We start from the raw sequence: 22,742 nt of genomic DNA, 5'->3' as shown, positions 1-22,742 counted from the left end.
GTCTGGAATCGCGCGACCGCTACGGTCGCAGGTTCGAATCCTGCCTCGGGCATGGATGTGTGCGGTATCCTTAGTTTAGTTAGGTTTAAGTAGTTCTAAGTTCTAGGGGACTGATAACCTTAGAAGTTAAGTCCCATAGTGCTCAGAGCAATTTGTACCAAGGTTGCGTAAAGCCGTCGCACTGAACGGATATTATGCTCAAAAATGTGGTTTGTAGCCAAAAGAATGGGGAACCATACAGTATACTGATATCCTGAATAAAATCAACCCGCTTTCAGAAAAAATTTGTTTCAGTACTCATTGAATGCCCTTCGTACATTCTTCGTGTTTGGAGTTCAATTTTTCGCAGTCTGCTTGAGAAATCCGTTTAGTGAAACTCAGCAAAATCGTTTAGTTACCAATTCGGAAGACAGGTACTTAGCTAATGACGCAGAAATATGACATAAATATAGTAGCGTACTTTAAAAAGTGAAATCATATAAATACATAAAATATGAACACCAGACTCTGGTTATTGGACATATTATTTGATTCAATGTTTTTCCACTTCATACTTTGCTCATAGGATGGACAATGTTACACTACGGTATGTTTTGTGAGGCAGTGGTCCCATGTTGTACTGATTCTTTAATAATTCCTGGCTTAGCAGATAAAACTCTTTCATACTTTGATAAGAAACTGGCTAGTTCAGCATGCTGTATGTCATTCACACACTCATATTCTAAAGTTTTCTTGTAAAACATAGGTGAGTCCTTTTTACATCGGCAAATTGTTGTCACATGTTCTCTTGTAGGGCATTAGACAGGATACGATCAGTATATAGCACCGTCAGGGTTTAACACTTTAATCTTTACTCCTTTGCAATATCTACCATGCCAGGCCTTAGTCTTTTCCCCGTCACCTCTGCAATGCCTGCGACATGGTTTTGTTGTTGTTGTTGTGGCTGTTGTTGATGTTAGTGACAATCAGGAAGCGCTCCGAGGTTCGTAATCAGTCTACTTTCTGAGTTCGTCTGATTAATGTTGGGTGGAGAACGATTCCTAAATTTTTGCTGCCACCGGTTTCCAAATCGACCTTGTCAGTTGTTTTGACAGCGGCCGTCATTAATTATATTATAGCCTGACTTTAACATGTTATTTTCATTCCTTTGCCTCCTTCGGAAATATGAAGAACTGTGGGTGTTATGTAGACTCTTTTGGTTTACAGATGCGGCTGGCGTTGCCGCACCATTATCGCGATATTCACCGTTGGGACTCTGATTGTTGCTGTGAACGCTTCAGTGTGGAGGCAGGATGCCGGCGTTGCCACCATTACCCTTAGCATCTTTCTGTACAAAATCTTTGGAATCTAATATTGACAAGAAAGTTTACAGATTGTTTTCTGGGACATGAACCAGTTTCTCGTGAATATTGAGCGGTATTTTCGCTTTCAGTATTATCAAGATGTCCCAATGAGAATTCGTTGGTCCCAATATAATGTTTTGTTGATATACCTTTCTAAACATTCCTGCAAGCTACCCTTCTTGTTATTCTACTGTTCAGGATTAAAAACTTCCTCACAAAGACATTCCTGAAAACGAGGTAATCAATACTTGCCAAAAAGACCTGCTCAAACTGCTCGTGTTTTGTACATTTTTTGGCAAATACCGTTGCCCAGAGGGCGCCTTCATCCTGAATACAGGCTGTGATAAACTGGGTTTTTTTGATAATCAGTCCACGTTCTTGGTAAAAACCTTTAAAACTCTGTATACATCTGAATGTATGTTTTTTTGTCTGAATGGCAAACCTGAATTTGCCTGCGTTTCAGGATACTTTTCTCCATTAATATTGCAGACAGTTTAGATGCCATCCCCATAGCACAAGCTGCATCTTTGGGAGATGGACTAGATTCTTCCACATTGTGTCTTTACATTTCGTTATACTGACTTGTAGTACTAAACCTGTACAGTAAATTAAAAGTTGTGTATTGTACACTACTCTTGACTGCTGTCACTTCTTTACGTACATCATTTACTTGCTCGGTGGCTTGAGCACACCTATCAGGAAGGTCCTTTGTTAAAACAGTTCTCATCTCCGTGAAATCACAATTAAATTCATTTCTAGTAGTACTATGCTCGAACAGTACATTCACGCTAGCTATTTGCAGTGCTACTCTTAATTTAGTGTCTAATCTTGCTATAATTTTCTTTTGTGGTTAAACAACTTCATAAAACTGTCAGAAAGTTTCTTTTCCTGGGCACAGAATCTTTCCTATTACACTTGATCTTGGTTAACAGTCATTATCATTTATTTTCAAAACTTTGGTCTGCTCAGTTTCAATCCGAGTCATCTTAATCGGTTGCACGTCAGATGATAATTGCTTTATTGTCTCTGGAATATTTTTGTATGCTTCCTTTAAGCCCAAAACTTCGACAGAAATACTTTTAAAATTATTACTTGTCTTAACAGATTCTTAGCAACGACGTTTGCATTTTGTTCTGCTAATAATTTTAAATTAGTGGCCATTACAGCCGTAGATCGTCAAGTAATTCAGTCATGAGATTTGATTCTATGCAAGTCTGAGAAGTAATAGCAGATATTTGCGAGTTGGATTTGGTTCATTTTGCCGCGCGGAGTGGCCGCGCGGTTGGAGGTGCCATGTCACTGATTGCGCGGCCCCTCCCGCCGGAAGTTCGAGTCTTCCCTCGGGCATGGGTGTGTGTGTGTGTTGTTTTTAGCATAAGTTAGTTTAAGTAGTGTGTAAGTCCAAGGACCGATGACCTCAGCGGTTTGGTTCCTTAGGAATTCACACACATTTGAATAACATTTGGTTCATTTCAACAGAATTGGTACATACGTCGTACGTTGTAGGATTAGCCACATTGCAATCATCGACATGGAATTCATTTTCACTGACATTTTTGTAAACTTTCCAAACTTAACCATAATGCATGTAAATAGTTCTTATTTCTTTATTTTACAAACTCTCAGGTTTCTATTATTTATCTACCAGGCATATACATGGTAATGTAAATTTAAAGATAATGCACCTACAACTTTCAGTCCATGCATTTATAAAGACAGAGCAAAATCATTATTCCATTTGTGGTTCATCTCAACTAAAAGAGCCATCTTATAAACAATTTTAAGTACAATGCGAAATAAAAATAGACATTTTTTAAATCTGTAAAACATTTAACAAATTTTTGTGGAGGTCATTGATTAGCCACTCGACAAAAGTGTCCTTACCTGTCATTCTGAAGGTGTAAATTATCTTCCTTTTTAAAAATTTTATATCATCATTATTGGCTGAACATATTTGTTCATCAGGTGTTATATTCTTGTTGTTATTGAACCATTTTTGTCCCCTTTAAGTTAGCTACATGTATTCTTTGTTGATTGATGTACATGGTACAAAGGTAATACGATTGCAGTGACATACAATAAGTATCTTACAACAAAGCTCCCGGAAAAATGGTTACCAGTTGAAATGAGCCTTCAAATAGAGAAAATTATATCAAAAAAAGAATCCTCCATTCATGCGACATTTAAAGATGCGAGTAAGTTTCCCTTACATATTTATCGTCGTCATGAAAGCACGTTCCAACAGCAAAGAGATTGTTTCTCAATATCTAAGTAGTTTAGTTGTTGCTAAAAAAAATTATTTGAGGCTTAAGTAATTAAGTTTTCCATTCTTCGAACGCTGAATGTTACGCCAGTGCATAATGGATTGCTCGTGACGTTGTTCAGTAACCTTTTGACCGCTAGACTTCCATGAAATTCTTAAACCATGGATATGGACACAAAGGAAGTTAACATGACGGGAATTCGGCTTGCACAAAAGTAAGTTATTTCTCTAATGAGTGAGTAATTAACGAAAAGGCCAAAATGAAGGTCAAATCGTATCGACATTGAACGGAGGCGCTTGCAGACCCTTTGAAAACCGCCTTCTGTGAAATTATGTTTCAAATATTTCTACTAAATAAAACACCTATAAGAAATTTAAATATGTATTTATTCTAATAAACTTTTTACTTCAGCTACAGTTACAATAACTTATTAATCAAGCAGAGGGCAGAGAACAAAGTGGCACAAACCTTGTTTTGATGGACGAAAGTTAGTAACTCTCTTTATTTTAAAAGATAAATGATACAGACATGGAAGCAGTGTCTTAGAAAACAGAAACTATTCTATTCTATTTCATTTTCTTCACACTGCGTGACTGAGTATTAGATAGTGAGTTTTATATATTTTCATGATTTTAGAAAAAGATATTGTTTCAGTTCTTCCAGTAGCTGGAAGTAATTAAAACACCCAAATAGTTTGTGGGCTTGCTTGACTAGCATATTAGTAAGGTCAGCATAAAATTTCTTCAGTTTTAAACATGATCATGTCAGTTTTATTACATTGCCTCGTTTTCGCCGCAACATGAAGTTTAACTGCCTGTTCAGTATGTTATGTTTTATCCATATGTGTCTCGGCATGGAAACACAATTGGGGAACTTAATTTGTGAGTTCGTGATAACGTTTTAGGCACCAATTTTGACGGACATATGCATGTTTCTGGAAAATAGCAGTGTAATGCTTAAGGTAAACATTGCAATTCTTATGTTGATGACGTAATTTTGCAGACATTTTGGACAAGGACCACATAATAATTTTTATGTAGAAAAGTAATTAATCCGAGAGTCCATTGTGCCTTGCGCTACGTACAGTACAGAGATCGAACTTTGCACATTCACTAGAGCACTGAAGCCAGCCTAGATACACTATTTACATATAATTTAAAAATTTCTTTCACAAATTAAAAATTATTGACTCAGTTCACAATTTCTTTCTAATACTTTCCTGAACAACTTTCCACTCAGTTCTACATGAAGTTCCGTTGTTGCTAATAGATGTTACACTCAGTGTACTGCTAGGCTACGTTGAGTCCTCGAACTCATTTGAAGAGTATGTGGAATTCAACATTCCGTTGCAGCTGTCATAAAGTGTAAGCATACTTCCTCCTCTTAGACTTGTATGTATTGTATTGTATGTTAACCGGGCACCTAGAAACGACGGAGAGGCTCCGTCCCCGCCGCTGCCGCAGTGGTCCACAACCCCACGACGACTACCGCAGTCCACTTCACCCCTCCACCGCCCCACACCGAACCTAGGGTTATTGTGCGGTTCGGCCCCCGGCGGACCCCCCCATGGAACGTCCCACACCAGACGAGTGTAGCTCCTATGTTTGCCTGGTAGAGTAATGGTGGTGTACGCGTACGTGGAGAACTTGTTTGCGCAGCAATCGCCGACATAGTGTAACTGAAGCGGAAGAAGGGGAACCAGCCCACATTCGCCGAGGCAGATGGAAAACCGCCTAAAAACCATCCACAGACTGGCGGTTCACCGGACCTCCACACAAAACCGCCGGGCTGATTCGTGCCGGGGACCAGGCGCTCCTTCCCGCCTGGAAAGCCGTGTCTTAGACCACACGGCGAACCGCGCGGGGCTCCTCTTAGACTTACTCCTCTTATGGTTACTGTAATCGATTTTCTGTATATTCCCATTGGATGATCTAGTTTGGAGTCGGAATAAAACTGCGTCAGGTGGATGAAACACAATTTCAACTCAAATATTATACAATATGATCACAAATATCCGGACATCGCTACGTAACACGGAATCGATCTGTATAGGCCACGAGAGGCGGACTTGCCTGTATAAAAATGGAGGCGGGGTATACTGTGTAGTCAGTAGAGAAGCAGTAACAGCGCAGTGGATCCATCAGCAGAGCTCTCTGACTGTTGGTGATGTGATTGTGAGGTGGAAACTCAAAGGAACAACCACAACTAAATCAAGACGTGGCAGACCTCGTGTACTGCCTGACAGGCACTGTCGAGCATTGCTGAGGGTAGTTGTGAAAAATTGCATCACATTATCGGGAAGAAATCACTCGTGAGCTCCAGAGTGCTACCAGCATTTCAGGTAACACAACGACTATGTGTAGGGAGTTGAAAAGAGTGGGAAGCAACGGTCGAGCAGCCCATAAAAGCCACACATTTATGTACTCAGTGCTAAGCGATACATGAGCTGGTGCAAAGAGCGACACCGCTGTACAGTGGCTAATTGGAAACAAATGATTTGGAATGATGAATCAAGCTGTAGCCTGTGGAAATCCGATGAGAGGCTTTGGGTTTGGTCAGTGCTTCTAGAACGTTACCTGCCATCACATCAAACGATGACTGCTTGAGTGGCGTGACAATGCATCCTATCAAAAAGCAGCACCTGCGAGATAATGGTTTGTGGATAATAGCATTCCTGAAATTGACTGGCGTGTCCAGAGTCCCGACTGAACCCAAAGAAACACAAATTCGCTCCAGACCCCGGTGTCCAACATCACTACCTTCTCTTTCCACATCCATTCAGACACCTCACTGAATCTGTCCCCAGAAAAGTTCACATCGTCATAAAAACTAAGTGTCAACACACACAAAAATATTATTGTCCACTCATAGGAGTCAAGCTTTGTGCCAGATACTGTATTTATTAATGAAGGTGAATGCGACTTCTGCCATCACATATATACAAATACATCCTGACTATTAGTGTCTGCCGCTAGTACACTCTTAGCCAGGACGAGGCTCTGAAGTGGTGCGTTTGGCTTCTGTTTGCTGTGCTTTCTGAAAGGCACTACTGGCGTCAGTGTTAAACTTTATGTTATAAGATACGTTGCGTTCATATCCTATACAATTATCACTACATTTTTCAGTGCTGCACCTTTGTACGTTCCTTCTCTAACGACCTCTTCGTCGGCAGGACGTGCAACCCTAATCTTACTTCCCTCCTTCCCAAAGAAAAATCTTGAGTAAAACGATCGTTTGGACCTCAGCGTACAGTCCGCTATCCAGCATCTTCGCATAAGAAATCTATTTTCTTACACACCCACCTTCTCGTCTTGTTTTCAGTGCCATCAGAAATCCTCTTGAATGCCCCCGTAGAGCCTAACACTGTTAATGGATTGACATGTAGCTAGTCCGCTAACGATCCTGAAAGAATGTCAACTATTATTTTGTACAGATACGTTAATTTTCCAACAGCAATCCAAAATGCCGACATTGCATTGGTCAGTTTTTATAATGCGATATGCAATAATCCATCCGGGTTTCATCTGCTGCTACAGTAGAATCAAGGAATTTTACAGCCTTGACATGTGAGACCCTCATAGTGCGCCATTTTTAGAAGTTTAGTCGATTGACGTCTGCTTCAGTCTTTCACAGTTCGTCCAAATCTACATCTACATCCATACTCCGCAAGGCACCTGACGGTGTGTGGCCATCTTCGTCCTTCAGCCGTTCGAAACTGCCCACAAAGGCGTTCGCCGCACTAGATTATCCTCTACTTAAATGTTCATCGTGAATGTTGGTTTGACCATTTCTGGTCTACATTGCCAACTTTACTAATCATTTCTTTTCTCTGGACGTAGATGGGCATCTCATTATCGTTACAGACAAACAACGTATCAGAGGAATTTCCAAGTTTGTGTTTGGACTCGATTCCATGATTCTCTATCAAGCGCTCATGCTGCTGAATTCCCTGCCCCATGTTCTCTACACTAGACATGCATCTTCGTGCAGAAGTACAAAATTTTTCCGTCAAATGTTCGTTGCTTTCAGTCCGAAGAATGGTTCGATGCAGCTCACATGCTTATTCTATTCAAGTCTGGTCTTCCTACACAATTTTTACCCTCTGTACTTCCATCCACTGCTTACTTCACAAACTCTCGATTCCTCAAAGTATGTCCTATCAACCGATCCCTTCTCCTAGCTGATGTATGCCATAAATCTATTTTCTTCCGGTTTCGACTCATGAGCTCCTCATTAGTTACCCGATCAACCCATCTAACCTTCTGTAGTATTCAGCAACACCACGTTACACAATCGTCTCTTCTTGTCTGTTCTATTTATTATACCTCCTAAAACTTGCCATTGAAGTCGACATTTAACGTCGTCTTCCTTCTGCCATCGACGGTTATTTTGCTCCACAAAAGTAAAACTTGTCTTATATTTTCCGTGTCTCATTTCCTACCCTGGCACTCTCAGCAGCATTTGACATAATTCAAATACTTGCCCTTACTCTTGTTTTAACTTTATTGATCATTTATAGCCTCTTTTCAAGATATTCCATTCGACTGATCTTCTCTTTTCTCTCTCACACACATGAACCTTAAATAGTTTTGTTTCTACCAGAACTTTAATTCGTTTTCCAAATTTATCTTTGTGTACCATTACTGCTTGTTCATTGTACGTGTGAGATGTATTACATATGGGATATACTACAACCCTTCTCACTTCTTTCTCAGCTACTGCCTCCCTTCCATGTTATCGACGCTTATAACTACTGAGCCTGGTTGCTGTACAATTTGCAGACAAACTTTCGTTCCCTGTACTTAATTCCTGCTACTTTCAAAATTTGAAAAAGTACTTTCCAGTAGAGATTGCCAGAGCAATACGTTATAAACTTACTTTCCAGGAAAGATTCGTAATCAAGCGGTACTTTGATCTAATATTAATTACGAACACTCGCTATCTGCTCCAGAGGGCACGAAGTGAGCCGCAACAGAGCCGCCTCTCCTTGTACCACGCAGGGCGTTCGCCAGGCAGAACACATAAAGCCACCACTGTCCCCATACAGTGCCCTGTCGCTATGCTAACACGGACTCACGCTGGAACTGGTTATTACACCGGATTACTGCAGTGTGCTGCGACTCGCTTTGGTCTCTGCTCAGTTTCAGAACCGTAGTTGGACTGACTCATAGATATGTACATATCCACCTATTCAGGTACGTCTTGAATGACCATACTGTCAGTCTCAGACGAGTGGTCCCTATTATGAACCGTGTCTGTAATGCCGTAGCTAAGAAAAGGCTGGCTGAGCGGACGCAAAAATTATGCCGTTCTTTCAAGTTAAGCTTTAGGCCTCAAAGCTTGAAATGTTTTTTGGGCACAATCTTGTAGGTTGTCAGTCTGTATTTGACTGTTATTTGAGGGTGGATTTTGTTTAATTTTTCCATAAATAACAGTATGCCAGTTCATAAATAGGTTATAACGAAAGGACACTGCTGCTTCTTTCCCATATAAATTTCTATATCCTCTCTTAACTGGAAGTTTCTCATACCGTGTCCTTAAGTGCTAAAAGAGATGAAAGTTAAGAGCAGTAAACTTTGATCATATCAGTTTCATGCTCGAAAGTATCTTACAGCTGTCGTAATTATTCCCCGTCTTAAAATAACAATATCTTTCACAAACTGTAATATAATGAAATAATTTCTGGTCATGCAGTTAAACGGTTCATTCGAAAATATCTTCAGTTATGTTGTGTTGTAACATATAATTTTCTTAATACTACAATCTATACTATTTTAAGCATACGATACGAAAAAAAGAGTTTTACCTGGAGTGGTTGTTTTCCTCTCTTCGTTACATTTCGTACTCAACATCCGTATGAATGGCCGCTCCAGATGCTTTCTTAGAACTTTATGTTAGGCCATCATCAAGTGTATCTGGAAGTTATGCTGTCAAGGAACAATTTTTTAGTATTTGACGTTCCTTCTCTACATCATAACTTTCAGATACACTTGATAATAAACCAATATAAAGCCCGAAACCGATCTAGCAAACTTAATAATATTCTAAAAAGCAGCTGTAGCTGAATATCATTGTTACACATGTTTCTTGAAGACGTGTTCATTCAGCTGTAAACTGTAATTCCATTATACTGATCATAAATTTTGAAGTGTATCGTACTATTAAACAATTATAATACAATTATCATTTCAAGTTTTACGTTAATGTCCTGCTGAAATTTTTGTAAGGTAAAAACTGCATGAAAATGTGTTACAATCTTTGACATTATCAACATTAACTGAGCTCGTGAGTTTAATACATTGTGCAAACGGTACAAAACCAAATGTCTTCAGAAGCTATTTCCCCCATAAATATAAAGTCATTCTCTGCTTTTTACTGTAAAATACAATTACTCTAGGCCATTCGATGGCGTTTTGATTACGGATGCTATGCCGACAGCGACAAGTGACAAACGGGATACTCATAATTCATAACAGAGGAGATCTTCTGTGGTAAGGAAGGCATCCCGCACCACTAAGCGTATCATTTGTCTGTTATAAGACTTACACCAGTGCAACATAATTCAAGGGTTATCTGTGGACGGACCGTTACTGAAACAATGATGAGTGAGCTAAGTCCGGAACACAGTCTGTTACCGTCGCACGCAGTGAACATTTTTGAACTGTGGGTCGAAGCACAGCCAATTCATGGGCACGCTCCAAAGCGAATAACGCGAATGACATTAGGGAGCGCCATTAGTTATCACACACAAGCAAAACTGCTACAAATTTCGAGAACTCTGGGCTGTAATAGCACCCTGGAGTCGGTCGTAAAGCCAGTCATAACCCACCTTCAGTACTCTCCCGGCGCTGCAGACCAACAGGACAGCCGCCAACCAAATGACGCACGTTCAGTTTATGGTCATTCGACAAGTGGCTCGTTATTCTCCAGCGTGGTATATAAAAACTCTCCAAATGTCTCCTCAGGTAATGTTTTAATTCAGGCTCATGACAGTGTTAAAAAGTATCGAGTGCATTACAATAATGTGGATCTGACTGTAACGTATCACGTTTGTGTTGTCACTAAACTTAAATCTCGCTAATGTTCTTTAGGACTGGACTTAGATAGTAACGTTTTTCGGAATTGTAACATACTAGCTGTTACCCGCGGCTGCTCTTGCATACTAGTGAAATGAAGTAAAATGTGTAGGGCTTTATTGGCCGGGAGACGCCGTTGGGGAAGGTCGGGCGCTTGGTGCTTGTCATTTTATTTGACGCCACTTTGATGACTTGCGCGTCGATGATGATAAAATTATGATGATGACAACACACACAGAAGCGTAAGAGGAAAAATTCGACCTCGCCAGATAATGGAAGCCGGGACCCGATAGGCTATGGTCCATCGCCAATCACAAGAGCACCAACAGTTGACACATATTGATACCCGTCTTCGAAGCTATAAGAATGCATGACGCTCAGCAGCTAAAATGCAACGGATTTGTGAGTGCCGTTAGTATAGAAGTACTCATTAAACGTGTAGAGGATTATGGAAGCATTGTATTCATTACGTTGAATCGTATTATATAGAGCATATCAAACAATAAAAGCATATTCAAAATATAAAGTTCAAAAGTCAAAGAGTACATAGTTTTTTTGAAGACTAATTATTGTTGCACATTTCACGTTATATTCCTCAAGTCAATAAGCGTACTGCACCTCCATAGCAAGTTTCAACAAAATCAGGTCAGTGTTTTAGTCGTGAAAGCTCAACATACAGAGTTACTTTCACATTAATAATATAGTATGGATTACTCATACTCTATTTCGTTGCAAATTGAAATACTGGAATGGACAGCTCCATGTCTAATATCATGTAACTTTTATAGCTGTAGATCTTTGTTAAATGTTATGTATTCCAATTCCGAAACATAAATGCAACTTTTATAGTTTCAGATGTTTGTGTAACCCATTTACAAGACACCTAAGATGGAAGTAAGTAAGAGAGTAGTGCGCACACTGCTACAAAACTGCCGTTAAAAGTATTCATGATTGAAAGCTGACTGTTGTATTTTATTATATTTTCGTTTAGTGTACATATATGTTGCCAACACCACATTACATTAGCAGTACATGTGATGATTACAATGATTTGTATCAGCACATACAAAGGACACAGTATTTGCTAACAGACTCTAACGACGCTTCATGCTTTGACTCAGACTGCTAATCTTTTAGCTTAAATAATATGTAACGTAGTTAAACGTAAAATATGATTATATGTTTTCGTGCATGCGAAAAACAGATTCTACTGTAGTTACTCATTTATGAAATTTATTTATAGTGACATTAATGTAATCTCATTGTTAATTAGTTCTTTGAGATTTGAACTTCACACGTGCTACTATGCCAATTCAGTACGTAACGCCAGTGACACTCAATACTGTGTGAAACGTAAAAAAACCACTGCGTGTGACGTGGAAATATAAAGAATAGCCCTCAAATGAGAACACGTCAGCATAACATAATACTACTAGCAGGCAGAAATAAGCAATGCCCCAGCATGACGCATTTAAGATATTTTATCACTGAGGATTCAAATAAAACCTGCGTGCCTTCCCTTGCAATTAATCATTGTGATGCAGTTTACATAAAAATGATAACAACGTCTGGTTACAATACTAAGGCTGCAACATACATACACAAAAAGTTTTAATATAAGTAAAACTAAAATGAAAAGTTTCTCCAACGAGAGCACAAAAATAAGAAGACCAAATCTAAAACACAGTGTAAAAAAGAAATCAGTAACACAAACCATGCATACAGTGTGTTCGATGCTACGCGAAGTACCCAATAAAGAGATGCTATTAGCGTCTCTATTGTTTGGGCCACATAGAAAATGCAGGGAAGTTAAATGTGCTATTAGTAAGCAAAAATCAGAAACTCTTAAAGGGAGTGCCCAGTTGTTATATCGGAATGAGTATTACGTTTATTTAAAATTCAGTATCACACGTAATATAAGTTGTATCCGTTCTTGTAATCTGTGTATCCATGAAATTTGACGTAAGGTAAAATGAAAATGTATATGACTATGAAACATTTTATCGATGTGAAATTCAATGTATAAATTCTTTTAAACTAACAGCCATTCCCAAAGAGAATCTGTCATTAATTAATGTCGCTGAGTAAAGTAATTAAGCGAAAAAGTTGCACAGGGCTTGGTGTTAGGCTGTTGGTAAGGTAGCAGCATGTACAGTAAACTACGTTAACTTATTCTGAGAAATGTCAAATGTTTTGAGAAAAATGTTGCATTATGAAAGAAGGCATACGGAAAGCTAATTTGTACCTACGTACAACATATGCATCTGGCTGGAAGCATTAAAACGGCTCAGAATTACAGAATGAAGTGCAAGCGATACAATAGCATTGGATTTTTTTATTTAATAAATTTCACTGTCTTGTTCAAAATATGACAGTCAGGGCTACGGGTATTTTGTCAGTTGGAACCTCTGCGACTAGTTACAAGTTCTGTGTAACAACTCCCGTTACCAGTGATCTTGTGTAGGGTGTTTTGAACTTACAGTGTAACCTCCCCTTTATATTTTGTTTCTCCATGGAATTTGCCCAACTTTACCTCCGACTCTATAAATGTCTATGTATTACCAAAACTATGTCCCCACAAATGTTATCCAGCTGAAACTTGTTTGCTAAACTTTGACCAGACAGAACCTAATATGAGTTGAACTGTAACTGATCTGAATGGAGCTTGTTTGTATATTAAATGCGCAACGGAAGTAAAACAAATTTCTGGCCCTAATCAAAATCACCACGTACTTCTCGTCTCGACAACATTGTTGCAAAGCTCAGCGGCCAACAGCAAGCAGGCAGCGGCAAAGTTAGATTTATATTTCTGAATAAAATTTCCCAACTGTATTCAAATTGTGAGCAGTGACAATGCGAATTGATAAACAGTGAGAAGCAGAGAGTAACTATTCTTATGAAAAGATATTCCAAGACAACGATTTTAGAATGAAGTATGTATTCGAAAAGACAGGGCAGAAGTTCGCTTGATCTTCACAAATAGCATTTCTCTGAACAATACTATGCGTAACAGAGTGAACTATGATCTAAAAAGGATGCAACGTTAACAGAGAACTTCTATAAAAACCAAAGAGCTTAATCAGATAATACGAGATTGTATGAATGACTCAGGGAAGTGGGTGATTTTTCTCTCAGTTAACTAGCGGCAATAATTATTTCTAGCTGCGCAATGCTTCAGTCTTACTTACCTCAAACTTCTTCTCTTCAGAAATAATACATTGTCCAAAATTTACATTCTTTTCTCTTTCTAACACACACACACACACACACACATATATATATATATATGTATATATATATATATATATATATATATATATATATATATATATATTATTCATCCTTACTGTCCTTTATAATCTTTCTTCATCTAACAGATACAATCACAAGTCAACACAGCACTACATAATACGTCCATCACCTACCACACTTCAACTAACAATGTATCACACTGCGCAGAGGCAAATGACATGGTCACCTTACAACTGGAATGAATTTACGCAAGAGAATCGTCTTCAGTTTCAAATTCTATTTATCTGGTAAAATACTAAAGTAATCGGCGGATATACTTCGGTATTAAATTCAAAACTGATGCCGCGTCATGCTACCAGAGAGTGAAACAGAGGATTGTAAGTCGCAGATCTGACAGCAGTGTCGTGATTCCTCTATTTAAATTAAGAAATAAACAATCAACACAAAGTTCAGTGTGAATTCTGAAAAGCAGAGACAAGTAATAACATTACTCTTTTCTCGAAACAACTGAATCAAAGTTAAGTGGTCTGAGCATTTGTTTTGAAGGCGTTCTCAGTGTTGTCGTGTGTAAAGTCAGAGTAAACCGCGCTACTTTTCTTCCTCGCTCGGATTCACGTACGAAAAATGTAAGTAAAACACAACTCTCGGCAATGTTCTACAACGCCATCAACATCAATAGCAACATAGATGCAGTAAGTTGAATACGTTAAGCTGTCGACTTTCTTCGGTATATTCAGGTATGCTGCAGATATCAATAAATCAGGAACAACCCAGATGATATGCTCATGTCAGGTCGTCGACTTCATTCAGTATACTTTCAGAGAAATACAGCAGATTGTCATCCTTAGTCTAAGGTGTCTTGTTGCACTACAAAAAATGAACAGTACTTAATATCCAGGGGTACTGACAAAGGTTTTCTGCAGGGTTCCCTTGATTGTAATTGATAAGAGCGTATCGATTGGACCTGTCAGTCGGCCGTGTAGTTGTACTGATGCGGCTAAAGCCAGAAGTCATACTCGTTCCGAGCACAGAAAAAGCCCTCTGCCCGTAAGCTTGGACATTGAGCTGTGGGCTGTCAACGGGAGAGGTTCCGTGTAAAGACGTTTGAAGGATTCACGTGCAGTGGACGCGGCCACGCCTCGGCAGTCGGTATTCGGCAGTTGTTTTGATGTACCGGAGAGCGGCGAAAGCGGGCCAGTGAGGTGCCTGTGTTCGACTGCGAGCGCACCATGAGTGTTTGAGTTGTTGCTGTGTTCTACTTTATCCATCACATTCATTGCATGTTGAAAATTTATTTTGCTTGTGCTTTGAGAAGTGTGGTTGGTGCTGTCTTTCATGCCCCCGTGTCAATTAACGTTTCGTTTTGTTATCTGTTGTAGAAGCAGGAAGGTTTTACGTAAGCAACGAAATGTCCTGAGTATAGTGTTTGCTCATCGTTATCAGCTGATGCCTTGTGCTTACAGGCAGCCGGTTTCTATGCTGACAGCAAAACGCACTGGTAAACTGTCTGCAACGGAATGAGTAGTATAATTTTGTTTCACAAGTACTGAAAACGTGTCTGTCGGCTCAAGGTACTGTAAGTGATCACATATTCTTGTTTCATCATTTCGAACAGTAAAGTTGTGGGTTAGTCCCTTGGATGACAAGTACGAAAGCTCAAACTTAAGTGGTCAAGTTTCAAAAGGAATAAACAGTTGTCATGTTGCTTAATTTGGATGTTGAGTTCACCTGAAAGATCATACTCTTTAATGACAAAAACTCAAAGCGCCAATTAAGGTGTTAAATTTTAAGGGAACCGACGTTTGTCGTGCTGCTCATTGTGGTAGTTGATTTCAAACTGAAATTATCTTTACTCGTCTTACGTGATCGGGCTTAAGGAAAATTAGCCTATTAACCAGTAGTTCAAACTGGTAGGGGCCGGAGTTTGAATAATCTCTTTGTGCCTTAGATTTGGGAGGTTTTCGTGAAATTCCAAGGAGGGCTAGTACCCGAAATGTAAGTCATTGACAGTCCTTATCTTAAAAAGTGTGTTGTAATTTGTCTTGTTTCAGTATTGGTCATCTGTCTTGTAATTTTAAAAGGGTTAGATCCCTAGTCATTTTGAAAAACTTGAAACCACTGTAGTGCATACTAATTATGTAGTCGCATGCACTAGTGGATGTTCGTTTTGTCTTAGAATGAAGATAATACAATGAGTGGCCACTTCGGAAATCTGAAGCTGTACCCATTGGCTTTTGGTCAAGACGTCATTGTATGTCGCCACTTCGGAAATTTGAAGCCGTACCCATTGGCTTTAGTTCAAGATGTCGTTGTATGTTGTTATTTTGTTTTTTAAAAATGTATGTGGCTAGCGATTCGAAGTAATTAAAGAAATTTTACTACTTTTGTTAAGAACCTTCTAAGTGGCTTGGTGCCATCAGCAAGAGAGGGGAAGAAAACCAATGTACACTCCGTGTGCATACCGGGGGGAGTCATTCCCGATGTGGAAAGGGTCCTTCCGGATGCCATGAAGGGCACAGGGTGCACCCATCTGCAGGTGGTCGCTCATGTCGGCACCAATGATGTGTGTCGCTATGGATCCGAGGAAATCCTCTCTGGCTTCCGGCGGCTATCTGATTTGGTGAAGACTGCCAGTCTCGCTAGCGGGATGAAAGCAGAGCTCACCATCTGCAGCATCGTCGACAGGACTGACTGCGGACCTTTGGTACAGAGCCGAGTGGAGGGTCTGAATCAGAGGCTGAGACGGTTCTGCGACCGTGTGGGCTACAGATTCCTCGACTTGCGCCATAGGGTGGTGGGGTTTCGGGTGCCGCTGGATAGATCAGGAGTCCACTACACACAGCAAGCGGCTACATGGGTAGCAGGGGTTGTGTGGCGTGGACTGGGCGGTTTTTTAGGTTAGATGGCCTCGGGCAAGTACAGAAAGGGCAGCAGCCTCAAAGGGTGCGGGGCAAAGTCAGGACATGCAGCAATCGGTATTGTAATTGTAAACTGTCGAAGCTGCATTGGTAAAATACCGGAACTTCAAGCGCTGATAGAAAGCACCGAAGCTGAAATCGTTATAGGTACAGAAAGCTGGCTGAAACCAGAGATAAATTCTTCCGAAATTTTTACAAAGGCACAGACGGAGTTTAGCAAGGATAGATTGCATGCAACCGGTGGTGGCGTGTTTGCCGCTGTTAGAAGTAGTTTATCCTGTAGTGAAGTAGAAGTGGATAGTTCCTGTGAATTATTATGGGTGGAGGTTACACTCAACAACCGAGCTAGGTTAATAGTTGGCTCCTTTTACCGACCTCCCGACTCAGCAGCATTAGTGGCAGAACAACTGAGAGAAAATTTGGAATACATTTCACATAAACTTTCTCAGCATGTTATAGTATTAGGTGGAGATTTCAATTTACCAGATATAGACTGGGACACTCAGATGTTTAGGACGGGTGGTAGGGACAGAGCATCGAGTGACATTATACTGAGTGCACTATCCGAAAATTACCTCGAGCAATTAAACAGAGAACCGACTCGTGGAGATAACATCTTGGGCCTACTGATAACAAACAGACCCGAACTTTTTGACTCTGTAAGTGCAGAACAGGGAATCAGTGATCATAAGGCCGTTGCAGCATCCCTGAATATGGAAGTTAATAGAAATATAAAAAAAAGGGAAGGAAGGTTTATCTGTTTAATAAGAGTAACAGAAGGCAGATTTCAGACTACCTAGCAGATCAAAACGAAAATTTCTGTTCCGACACTGACAATATTGAGTGTTTACGGAAAAAGTTCAAGGCAATCGTAAAATGCGTTTTAGACAGGTATGTGCCGAGTAAAACTGTGAGGGACGGGAAAACCCACCGTGGCTCAACAACAAAGTTAGGAAACTACTGCGAAAGCAAAGAGAGCTTCACTCCAAGTTTAAACGCAGCCAAAACCTCTCAGACAAACAGAAGCTAAACGGTGTCAAAGTTAGCGTAAGGAGGACCATGCGTGAAGCGTTCAGTGAATTCGAAAGTACAATTCTATGTACCGACTTGACAGAAAATCCTAGGAAGTTCTGGTCTTACGTTAAATCAGTAAGTGGCTCGATACAGCATATTCAAACACTCCGGGGTGATGATGGCATTGAAACAGAGGATGACACGCGTAAAGCTGAAATACTAAACACCTTTTTCCAAAGCTGTTTCACAGAGGAAGACCGCACTGCAGTTCCTTCTCTAAATCCTCGCACAAACGAGAAAATGATTGACATCGAAATAAGTGTCCAAGGAATAGAAAAGCAACTGGAATCACTCAACAGAGGAAAGTCCACTGGACCTGACGGGATACCAATTCGATTCTACACAGAGTACGCGAAAGAACTTGCCCCCCTTCTAACAGCCGTGTACCGCAAGTCTCTTAGAGGAACGGAAGGTTCCAAATGATTGGAAAAGAGCACAGGTAGTCCCAGTCTTCAATAAGGGTCGTCGAGAAGATGCGCAAAACTATAGACTTATATCTCTGACGTCGATCTGTTGTAGAATTTAAGAACATGTTTTTTGCTCGCGTATCATGTCGTTTCTGGAAACCCAGAATCTACTCTGTAAGGCATCAACATGGATTCCGGAAACAGCGATCGTGTGAGACCCAACTCGCTTTATTTGTTCATGAGACCCAGAAAATATTAGATACAGGCTCCCAGGTAGATGCTATTTTCCTTGACTTCCGGAAGGCATTCGATACAGTTCCGCACTGTCGCCTGATAAACAAAGTAAGAGCCTACGGAATATCAGACCAGCTGTGTAGCTGGATTGAAGAGTTTTTAGCAAACAAAACACATCATGTTGTTATCAATGGAGAGACGTCTACAGACGTTAAAGTAACCTCTGGCGTGCCACAGGGGAGTGTTATGGGCCATTGCTTTTCACAATATATATAAATGACCTAGTAGATAGTGTCGGAAGTTCCATGCGGCTTTTCGCGGATGATGCTGTAGTATACAGAGAAGTTGCAGCATTAGAAAATTGTAGCGAAATGCAGGAAGATCTGCAGCGGATAGGCACTTGGTGCAGGGAGTGGCAACTGACCCTTAACATAGACAAATGTAATGTATTGCGAATATATAGAAAGAAGGATCCTTTATTGTATGATTATTTGATAGCGGAACAAACACTGGTAGCAGTTACTTCTGTAAAATATCTGGGAGTATGCGTGCGGAACGATTTGAAGTGGAATGATCATATAAAATTAATTGTTGGTAAGGCGGGTACCAGGTTGAGCTTCATTTGGAGAGTCCTTAGAAAATGTAGTCCATCAACAATGGAGGTGGCTTACAAAACACTCGTTCGACCTATACTTGAGTGTTGCTCATCAGTGTGGGATCCGTGTCACGTCGGGTTGACAGAGGACATAGAGAAGATCCAAAGAAGAGCGGCGCGTTTCGTCACAGGGTTATTTGGTAAGCGTGATAGCGTTGTGGAGATGTTTAGCAAACTCAAGTGGCAGACTCTGCAAGAGAGGCGCTCTGCATCGCGGTGTAGATTGCTCGCCAGGTTTCGAGAGGGTGCGTTTCTGGATGAGGTATCGAATATATTGCTTCCCCCTACTTATACCTCCGAGGAGATCACGAATGTAAAATTAGAGAGACTCGAGCGCGCACGGAGGCTTTCAGACAGTCGTTCTTCCCGCGAACCATACGCGACTGGAACAGAAAAGGGAGGTAATGACAGTGGCACGTAAAGTGCCCTCCCTCCGCCACACACCGTTGGGTGGCTTTCGGAGTATAAATGTAGATGTAGATGTAGTCAGTAACGTTAACTTTTCTTTTGTATTTGAGTGAAACAAGTCATGATTTGGAATCTAGAAATAAGTAACGCTGTTGAATGCTGTAGGTACCAATGTATGTACCTTAAATGATGTTAATAAACGTTTGGTAAATCTATCGTTCAGTGGCTTTCCACTCGAGGATCACTGTATCCAAGCTATCCCGCTCTAGAGGTTTTAAAAGGGTAATTCCACCTACTCTAATCAATTCCTATCAATAAGGCAAATGCCAAAACTGCTATTCTCAGCTGAGGCTCCATCTGCCTCCCTTCCAGCTCTACAGGCACTTGACACAAAAGAATCACGACTCTTCATGGGCCGGATCTCCTATTTTCCGCTCACAACAGAACCTATTTACTTGCGTGTGGTTGAAAAGGATAATCTTAAAAACATATCGCCCTGCCTTTGGAAGTAAATTCTGTAATGTGTTTATGTACTGCATCGTGTTCTATTACATGTGGTAACCGTCAATGATTTGTCCCAAAATGTACTTAAATGCTTATCTTACGTAGAAGATAACTAAGACAATGCCCGTCAGTAGATTTAATTCCTATTGGGTATCAGTAGTGTAAAGAAATTTAAGTATTTAGCTCTCCAGATATAGAAACAGTTCAAGACATCGGATTTTTTGTCACTTTATAAAATGATTCTTATTGCATCGTAGCTAAATACATAATTGGATTGATGATCTATTGTGATAATCAGTCTCCTTAGGTGGCGAGAGGAGAGAATCACAGAATCCGGTAGCATGCTGTGCAACAGTTAATCAGATAGGAGTAGTGATTTAGCATTTATGCAGTTACTTCACAATATCGGTAACTGATGGATGAAGTTTGTTAAAATATAACAGACCTAGGATGTATTAGCTTTCTGGCAAGAGTGAATGTATAGCTTTGACGTCAAGGTTGGTGAGCAGTCTGTGGAGTTTCTTTACTTGAAGTTGTAGTCTGCAGTAAGTGGCGTCAAATAGTAATACAAGTTCTGATTATAGAAGTTATAAAATCCATATTCCCTCACCCCCGGCCAAACGTGCTGGAATCGCGTTCCAACGTGGTAGAAAATGTTAGTCTGTAAAGCGCTTATAGTCATTAATACTTAAGTAGCTCCACAAGTTGTATGAGATCGGAACGCTCACTTGATTTCAGTCGTCAGTGCAACAGTGCAGATTCCTAGAAGAAGACACTTGATACAAGATCACTATGCAGGCATATACTATCATCGCTTAATCACGCACAGTAACATTCATTCAATACAATATTCTTATAACAAATATCACATTCAGAGAATATGAATCCATGTATGATATTTTGGCATGGTAATCAAAGACACAGACGGAGATGGTTGAAACAAAGAATCAGTACAAAGAGTCAAACATACACACACAAAAATCACTAGTTACTGCGCATAACCTAAGTAGAATTCTCTTCGACAAAACTACTTCACGATTATCAACAACTCCAAATCGCAGGAACCGGCTAATTTACAGGCTTGCACAAACAAGATGTTTTTCTCGCCGTACAACATAATGCACAGCAAACCACGACAATTAGGACAGAAGAATCGTGAGCTACACTTTTCAGTGACTTTCATTGGCACCTTGCGACTCTGACATATTTCGACACCAGCTGTATGTTCACTTTACCTCGGTGACTCAAGAAAAAACTCCTCCACAGGCTCCGATGGATTATGTGAATGTCTTTGACGCGTAGCACCAGTCGCATAGTATTCATTGTCAAGAAATTGCTGTAAACAGTAATTATAAGGTTGGAACTACAGGGTCCCCATACCAATATGTAAAATAACATTTTTTGAAAGTGAAGTGAGACACGCAAAAACTTTTAAAAATGAATATGGAATGCGTAAAGACAGTGTTTTATGCTAACAATTACAAAAATTAATAGTTTAAAAAACAGACAGTAATGATGTATTTGAAACTAAACTATATCATTCATCTGGCATCTTCAACCGATTTATATATGTAAAGATTCCATTTCTCTCTCTCTCTCTCTCTCTCTCTCTCTCTCTCTCTCTCTCTCTGTGTGTGTGTGTGTGTGTGTGTGTGTGTGTGTGTGCGTGCGTGTGTGTGTGTGTGTGTGTGTGTGTGTGTGTGTGTGTGTGGTTGTCTCTCAAAGCGTTATTAGTACTTACTTTCAGGTCTGTAATGTAATGTAATTTACTGAGCTGATGTCATGTCAGCCGAGTTTTATTTGTAGAAGTGTTAAATCTGTGTCAAATAATCTAAGGTTTCAAAACAACTACATTGTCTGCAGCGCAGGGAAAGGAGCATCGCTGGAGCGCTGCAATCCGCCGCCATTACGCGCCACATTTAATATTTACATTATTGCTTTACAGGCGCGTTACTATCAGCGCAGATCGTTTAATAATTTTTCTTCTAGCAAAGCTGGAGACCTAGACCAGGCAATTTTACTGACGAATTTGCCAGTCATTTTAATGTATTGTTTGGAATTAGGCTCTGGCCAGGACTACGTCAAAGTGACGATGACTTTCATGACACAGAGTGAACATATTTGAGGTAGTACGCTGAAAAGCAAAGTGACAACTAAAAGCATATTTATTTTCACGAATAGTTATCAGGGTGCATTTGGTTGTATTTTAATGTGTTCATAAGATATCGATCGTATGTCGGTAGAATTACATAGTGTTTCTAGATTAGTTTTCCTGTTTTATCAATTGTAGTAACATTACGCCACACACAGACAATTTCACTGAAATTGTAATATTTAATTAACATAATAATATTTTCAAGGAATATATAATACATAATTTAATCATAGTATGGGCACATTAAAGAAACACCCTTCTGAAACGAAAATAAGTGGGTAAACAGATATTTAAATACGAGTGCTATTAGAAGGAAGAGAGGAAAATTGAGGCTATGTGAATGCATACTTCTCCGTCGCATACTGCTAACAAAATCCTGAGCTTCTATCCGGATGGCTGTGTTGAGATTCCGCGATGTTTCGATTATCATGTCTGGCGAAGTCTCCACAATA

Source organism: Schistocerca piceifrons, chromosome 2, assembly GCF_021461385.2.
Source record: "Schistocerca piceifrons isolate TAMUIC-IGC-003096 chromosome 2, iqSchPice1.1, whole genome shotgun sequence".
NCBI classification, from domain to species: domain Eukaryota; kingdom Metazoa; phylum Arthropoda; class Insecta; order Orthoptera; family Acrididae; genus Schistocerca; species Schistocerca piceifrons.
Note: the sequence above shows the minus strand (reverse complement) of the source record.